We start from the raw sequence: 8,577 nt of genomic DNA, 5'->3' as shown, positions 1-8,577 counted from the left end.
GGCCTTGCTCAGAACTGGTACAACATTAATTCTGCCACGAATTCTACTAGTCAAAGGAAGACATGAGGCCAGCCCAGATTCAAGGGGTGGGTAAATATCCCCCATCTCTTGATGTGAGGAGCTACAAACTGTTGTATATTATGGTTACTTTTGCAGTCTACCATAGATGTCAAGCATTTCTCTGCTCCACTTATGTTCCTACTCATGCCTCGAAGTGAAAACTCTGTTTTAAAGTAAAGATGGATAGATGGTTGGAAAGATGCACAGAAGGATGGCTGGGTGGGTGGGCAATGCTGTATATGAATCGTGAGGGGGTAGATGGGTGAAGAGTAGGTGGTTGGGTACATTCTGTGGCGGTGTGTTAGCTGGTGGATGAAAGGAGGTTGTTTAGATAGATGGCGGATTTGGGGATAGGTGGGCAGATAACTTTCACATTCTACTCATCCCTGGAGCCCAGGGCATGGTGACACAGAAACAGGACAACTGTGCTTGCCACTGTACAGTCCTTGCAATGTCCTGGCAGACAGGATGAGTCACCCACTGCGTCCCACTATATGCTCTGTTGTGGGCTGGCTGGCTTGCACAGAGGCTCCCTCCCAGGGCCTGTGGCCATGCCTGCGTGTCTCTGCTTTCCTCCTTTCCCTCAGGGTGACACTCCTGTACTTAAACTTTTCAGTGCCTCCTCATTTTCTACAGGATACAGTCCAAATAGCTTGTTACAGCATATAAGGTTCTCCATGGTTTGGCCCCACTTGTCTCTCCCACACGTTCTCCCCTGTGTGAGACCAGCCATCTCTCCTGCCCCCACGGCTCCCCTTAGCCATGCCAAGGCCACACTGGATCATCCCACTTTCCCTGAAGACGCCAGGCCTTCCCCCACCTCTCTGCTTTAGCACGCACCCTTCCCTCCTGGGATTTCCCTTCCACCCTCGGTCAGGCAAATGGCCAGTCATCCTTCTACACTTTGTCCCTGTGCTCGACTGCCATCTAGTCCTTGAAGCACTTTGTACAAGCCTCTACTTCTTACGTTTCTGTCTCCCACTAGACTAACTTCCTTAGGGTCATGTCTCACTCACGGCAGCCTCCTCAGCATCTAGCCCCGTCCCAGGCACCTGCTAGGTGCTCAGTAAGTGTTTCCTAAAAGGATCTGTAAACCTGTAGCTTTGGCACTTCCCCAGTTCTCTTGGTGAATGTCCCCTGAGCTCTTGTCACTGTGTGTCCAGCTCATGACCAGGTGCTGCGAGGAATATAGAGAACTGTCAGACGCAGTCACTGGCCACAAAGCACCAACAGTCCCATTGAAGGAGCTGAAGCAGGTGGACAAAAGTGTACACACAAGAGAAAGAGCTCTGTCTACCTGAGGCAGTGCGGGCAAAAACTAGATGACTGGGATTTCCCAGCGCTCTCGGAGTTCAGGGAAGAGACCATGGTGAAACTGGAACATGAGGACTTTGATGGGTGGCAGAGAAGGAGGAGAGGGAGATATTTGGGCTGGGGGATTCACGGGAATCAGGCTTGGCTGTGAGGGCTCAGAAGACAAAGCTACCAGCACAGGAGGGTGACTGGAAGGGAAAGGAGTATAGGGCTGGGAAAAGACGTTGAGGTCAGATGGTCAAGGGCCTCAAATGACAAGGAAGAGAAGGAAACTAGAATTTATTGAGGGTGTGTGTGGCAGACTCCTCAAAACTACCCTAAGAGGTGATGGCTCAGAGACATTAAGTGACTTATCCAAGACCACACAACTAGGAAATGGTGGGCCTGGGATTCAAAACCAGTCTGACTCTAAAACCCAGCTCTGTTCACTCCACTGGACCCTATCAATCCAGAGGCAGTGGGCAGGGTCACAGGAAGGAAGGTCACAGATGAGAAGGGTCTTTATAAAGACGATTATAATGCTATACATGTCCCCGAATCAGTGAGCTCTTGGCCCATTTATTCCTGTTCAGGAAGCATAAACCCTCCACAAGCTGCCTAAAAAGTGTGTTTACCCTCCACTGCTTCTAAGGAGGTAGGGCAGAGACTGAGGCCTTGAGGCTGGCCCTGAACTCACCGGGTGAGCTCGGCCCACCCCACCCCTGCAGTCCTCCTCTGAAGGCCCCCTCCCGCATGATGGGTCAGTTCTGGCCCTGATCTGTATTCACACTCAGGGAAGTCCTCCGAGGCCTCGGTCACGTGCTTCCTAGAAATCAATGTGTGTTTGACCAGCTGCTTCCCTTTCATCTCTTCATTGTATAATTCTACCTCAAGAACACAAAAACATTGGTCTGGCATGATTTGTTCTTTTTAAATCTGGCTGGAGCCTCACTAAGGTACGTTAATCTTTAACTGTTTATAGATTTTTCTGCTTAGAATATATGCCCTGTACTTTCATTCACATGGGGGTTAAAGTTCTGCTTCCACATTGACGATGACTTGGGAGACTTATTTCCTCGCTGGGATTTTCTTCTGTGGGCTTATTTATCAGACCCGGCGTGCCAAGATGCCCAGAAATCATGCCTCACTGAGGAGACAATAGGGGGTTAAGACCCTGGGCTTTGGGGTCAGACAGAGCCAGACACAAATCAGTCCCCAGCCCTGCCACTCCACCCGCATGACCTCAAGCAGGTCACAAAACCTCTCTAAATCTCATTCCCTGCTGAAAACGAAGACCCAGTGGAGTCACATCTTACCCCGGGTCCTATACTCAGCACAAAGCCTATGCGTGGTCATAACCATTACTTCTGAAAAGTCCTTAACTCTGTGCCAGGCCCCGCCTCCTCACCGCACCTCCCTCCCTCACCTTTTTCTAGTTGCCGCTCTTCTTCCAAGGGCAGCTGCCTTCTCTTTCTCTGTCCATGAAGTCAGCCCTTCGGGGCCACCTCCAACCCTCCCGTCCACCCAGAATCTCTGAATAGTTCCATAAGGAGGCCCAGGGTTAAGTATACAAGACCATGATCTTCCTTACAAGGCAGGGAAGTGGGGAAAGTTGTGAATATATATAATTCATATTTTTTTCAAATTTATTACTAGCCAAAAATATATTTTGAGAATATCATCAAAGTCAAAACACAAAATTTATAAATCTTCTGTTAAGTCTCACACCCTAAAGGCCCAAGCACACCAAGACTGCTCAAGAGAAGTAATTAAGAAACAAACAAACCTTGACCGCTTCCACCCAGCCACTGGCCCAACAGGCCTACCGAAAACAAATACCGTGAGGGTCAAGAATCTGTCTACACCTGTCTTCCATCCAAAACTTGGCGATGGCTGCTCATGGTTGCCCAGCTTGTCAGATAACCTGCCCCACTTCCCACTTCAGTACTTTTGTGAGCATGTTCCAGGGCAGGTACGCTGACTGGCCACCAGTAAGCAGACAAATTATATTGACCTTTTTCCTACCTCTTAGTGACTCTGGTATAACCTAATTGCTAATGATATTGCACTTAAAAAATTCCTTTAGTAATTGCTTCTGACCAAAAACCATCCCTGCATCACTGTCAAGTCATGGCAAGGCCTGGAATGATGACATCTCCAATCTTTCCATCTACCATATCTCCCATAGGATGAAATGGCCACTTAAAGACTGAAATCAGACTGAAACTCAAAGACTGACTGCTTCTGATTTCCTACCAGCTATGCCACTGCACAAGATGCTGTCTTTCAGCTGAACTGATGCCCTGAGGGACCATCCTGTTAGGTGTCTATAACTCCACCAAAATCCTCTGGGTCCTGTCCTCTGGGTTGGTGGGCCTCTACTCCATGAGGTCTCCACCCCTGTATAGGGCTGTCAGGTCAGGAGACATGCAGCACAGTCACCTCCCTGGCCCAGCCTTGGAACCCATGTGTGTGGGCTTCCACCAGCTTATGGGCAATCCCCACCCCCGATGTCCGTGCCTGCCCCACAGAAATCACAGGATTCCACAGGACCCAGGCTTCTTTTCCGGGAGGCATTTTCCTTGCAAATAGATGTCTATGGGGCCACAGGATTGCAAAGCTGGGACCCAGGATCCTTTGCAGAAGATGTTAGACCAGGGAGATGGGCAGGGGTAGATAAAGTAGAGGGTGTTCTGTTCTTCACAAAACTGTCATGACCAACAGCATCTCCTCACTCAGTGTCCTGGATCTGCCCACTGGACCATGTCCTCACTGTGGGCAAGATCCTTGCCAGTTCTCGCCTTCTGTACCACCTTTTCCAAGTGCTCTAGCCATCTAGCAGTAACCCAGGGGAGCCACCACACCGCACTCTGGCTGGAATAGCAGGAAGGCATGTGAAAAGTGACCCCCCTCCCTAAAACTGGGCCCTGGCCTGAGTCAGTGGGAAGCCTTCCAAGATGGTGGACAGACACGGCTGCCCATGTGGGGTACCTCCCATCTTCCCAGACCCTGGGAGACCCTGCTCTTCTTGAAGCCCTGTGCCTGGAATGCCATTTCTGGTAGCGTGTTACATCGAGCTGTCATTCACCTGAGTAACTGGCAGGAATAAGGACTGCAGATGGAGTTGATAAACACAATTTAATAAGACAAACCCGGAAGTCATATCTGTGCTCAGCAGTTCTACCCCATTCTGACAGTCATTCACACGTACAGAGGGGATTCACATGTACAGACTGGGGCTTTTATAAGCCTGGCTAAGTAAGAAAATGACTGCTCACTTCTTGGTATCGAAACCCTCCCCAAATGCAAATGCAAACTACCCTGAGATACCCTTTTTCACCTAACAAAAATCCAAGAGTTTGACAACATAATCTGTTAGTGAGGAAACAGACACAATCATGCATTGTGGCTGGGAAGGTGAAATGGTACAACCCTAGGAAGGGAGACTTGGCAATATCTATCAAAAGGACAGTAAGCATTTGCCCTTTGACATAGCAATCCCACCTCCAGGAATCTGTCCCAAAGATACACTTTCAAAAATATAAAAAGACTTAACCTGCTCATTGCAGCACTATTTGTTACAGCAAAAGACTGGAAACGACCCACGTGTCCATCAGCAGGGGACTGGTGCAGTGAGCTGTGGTACGTCCACAGGATGCAGCACTACGCCCCCAAAAAGAGCAGGAGGGAGCTCTCCCTGTGTTCCTGTGAGTGATGTTTCAGATGTTTCATTAGGCTAAAAAGTATATAACATGCTACCATTTATCTAAGAAAGGGAATGTAAGACTTTTAATATATTTATATTTATATTTTTTAATGAAAGGATAAACCATAAAATAAGAGCTATATCAACCATGGCAATGTATGATACGTGCTTGGATCCTGATTCAAACAAACAAACTGAAAAGAAAATTATGAGATAATTGAGTACTTTCTGGATATTTGACGATATTAAGGAATTAATATTTTTTTAGTTGTGATTTTTTTTAACAAGTCTTAGTCTTTTAGAGATACTTCTTGAAATGTTTCCAGATAAAATGATGTGATTTCTGATATTTGTCTCAAAATAATTTTGGAAATGGGGGGTGGGCGGGGCTATAGATGAAACAAGATTGGCCCTGGGTTGATCATTGTCAAAGCTGATGATGAATCCGTGGGAGTTCAACATACAGTTCTCTCTATGGTTATATAGGTTTAAAATTTTCCGTAATAAAATGGTTAGGAAAGCAAGAAAGAATGAGAGAGAAGGAAGGGAGGGAGCAAGAGAGGGAGGAAAGAAGGAAGGCAGGAAGGAAGGAAAGAAGAAGGGTGCAGTGTATGTCACAATCTGTAGACACAATTGTCAGGTGTGCATGAAAGGTAGCTGACCCACTCTGCAGAACCTTTTCTAGACATAACTAAATCCCCAGGCCACTCCCCCAAAGTGGATTTAAGATTCTGGAGCTTGCAGACTTGGTGTGTCATTTTCACATTTGCATATTCATGAGCCCATCAAAGAAAAGCATCCTCAGTAGACCTTGGTGCCCCTCAGCCCTGTGGCCTCATGACCAGCCCTCTCGCTCCCGAACACTGTGGACATAGGAAAGCAGCTTTGGTGGGCCACGCTCATCCTTTCGAACATTAACCTCACAGATGGCACGGTGACAGCTCAGGGATTGGAGCAGGGTCGTTTTCCATAACATAACTCCAGAGACGTATTTGAACACAGGAAAAGAGAAGATTTTACAAGGCTCCAAAATAAAATGAGCCCTTGAGAAGAGAAGCAGGAATGTGATGTCAGATGAGTCAGGCTTTCTGTATAAGCACGAGGCAGGAGCAGGAGGCCACCTGTCCCCTGCTAGGAGACTGAAACCTCCAGGTGTGAGAGACCTGACAAAGAGGGCGGGGATGAGGCTGAAAGGCACACTCCTGCCCCAGCATCTTGTGAGGAGCGTCTTTTGGGGAGAGACAGAGCATCTCAGGGTCTGCTCCAGAGCTCTCTGCTCCAACCCCGTCCCCCTCAGGAAACTCTGCTGCCCCAACGACTGGGGCCACTAGGCAAGCTGCTTGACCTCCAGTGATATGGGGATGGGACTGCCCACCTCACCAGGCGATTGTCTGGATCACGGGCAATGGAGGAATCATTTCATGGAGATGGTTCCCTGAGCTCTGATTTACCCCCACGGAGCACACTGATAAGCTAAAGAATGAAAAGGCACTTCCTCTGGAGCTCCTCCGAGCTCTCCTGTCCCCCAGGAGCCCACCCTGGGGCCCGTGGCTCTCTCCTGTCCTGCCTCCCGTACCCCAGGATTGCCCGCTGTGCCTGTCAATCTTGCTGTGTACACGTAGGCTCAGGGTGGTTCCCCACTGGCCTGGACCCTTCTTGGTGGTCTTGGTGGCTCTTTGGGATTGGTCATCATCTCCAGTCTCTGCGGCTCTTCTCTGAGGCGGTTGGGCCGTCCTGGAGCGTCTACCCCCCTCTCCCAGCCATTGGCAGTTCTGTCCTTCCTCATCTTCCTTTGCTCACCCATCTCCCTCCCCTGGCCTGTCCTTCCCTCCTCCTGGCCTCTCTGATCCTGGCTGTCCTCAAGATCCATCTTGAGCCTCAGCCCCTCCGGGGAGTCCTCACCGATTGCCAGCCCCACCAGATCCCCTCTCCCTTCTACACACACTGTCCTCAGTTCTCTCTGCTCACACATCCCAGGTGATATCACCCAGACAGAAAGGAGCTCCAAAAACCACTGACTGATGGACAAAATCAAGCCTGACGGAGTGGGCTGAGGAAGGATAACCGTGATGACACCTAATGCTCCACGACACGTCCACAGAGCGCTTTTCACTGCGCCTCACTGGGCTAATCCTCAGGCCCCAGCAGGGGCACAGGCGCACCCTCTCTCCCTTGTCTTTTCCCTCTCTGCAGCACACACAGCGGGGCCTCTGGAGCGCAATCCTGTGCCACGCCCTTGGTACCCCTTATCTCCTTCGCTTCTCACCCCTTGAGAGGTGAGTAGTGAGAGTGTCCCATCTTACAGATGTGGGGACTGAGGCACAGAAGGGATCACTCAGCTAGCGGTGACACAGCCTGCTCCAAACCAAGTGAGCTGCCTCCAGAGCCTGTCCTCACAAGCCCTGGAGGACCCAGAAGGGCGGGAGTCTACTGACCCACGGGAGACTAGACAAAGGCCGACGGGAACCAGGCAAAACCAGGCTGAATTAAGTGCCACGTGCCCAGCCGGCCAGCTCAGAAGAGTGAGGTCAGGTTAGCAGGAGGTGTCCAAAGGGCAAGAGGAGGGAGGAGTGGCCAGGTCTTGGTTCTGTGGGATGGACAGGGGAGGACCGGAGAGGGAGGGAGGGGCCTACAGCACAAAGGGATGAGTCTGGGCATGGCCAGAACTGACTGGGCCTCTGTCTGCCAGGCACTTTGCTGGGCATTTGGGACAAACAATCTCAGGAGACTCAGCACAAAGGGAGAAGGTTGGGGAGGGGGAAAATCCAGTTGGCTGCACTGGATGGTGCAGGGGAGCAGGGAGAGGAGGTTAGACTCAGGGGTGAGCGAGGAATGGCCGGTTCACTGTGTACACCTTTGGCTGATCCTCCTTTCTGGTGAGTCAGGCCGACAAGGAAGCCCAGGCCGTGGCTGGCCTTGCTTAGATGTCTTAGAAAGCGCAAGCAAGGCCGGGCCCCACTGGTCGACCTGCCTGAGCCCAGGGGGTTTCTTTGTGCACCTTCAGGCCGGAAGAGCTGTCCTTTCCCTGGGCTGTCCCACTGAGACTTGCCCTGGGCCAGCTAGGGAGGGATGCAGAGCCAGGGCCTGTGTGAACAACTGATGGCCTGAGCATCCAGAGCCAGGGGAGACGAGAGGGGAAACTGGCCTGATAGGGGCACAGCTGTCTAAAGCAGTGGCTCTCAACCAGGGGTCATTCCGCCCCCTCCCAGGGGCATTTGCAAGGTCTGGAGACATCTTTGTGGGAGGTGCCATTGGGATCTAGTGGGGAGAAGCCAGGGATGCTGTTAAACCCCCTACACTACGTAGAACAGCCCCCCATGACAAAGAATGATCTGGCCCAAAATGTCAACAGTGCAGAGACTGAGAAAGCCTGGCACAGCACAAGGGGGTTAAAAGGGCTGAAATGCAAGCCACTCCCTGGGGGAAGCACCTCTGCCCCAGGAGGAGGCTCTTTTCTAACTCAGCTAGCTGTCCTGTGAGTGAGAAGGTTGGGGGAGGAGGGGGTGGTTTGTGCTGGA

This window comes from Equus przewalskii, chromosome 15 (genome assembly GCF_037783145.1).
Source record: "Equus przewalskii isolate Varuska chromosome 15, EquPr2, whole genome shotgun sequence".
Lineage (NCBI taxonomy): Eukaryota > Metazoa > Chordata > Mammalia > Perissodactyla > Equidae > Equus > Equus przewalskii.
The sequence above is the reverse complement of the archived record's forward strand: the minus strand, read 5'-3'. Positions refer to the sequence as shown.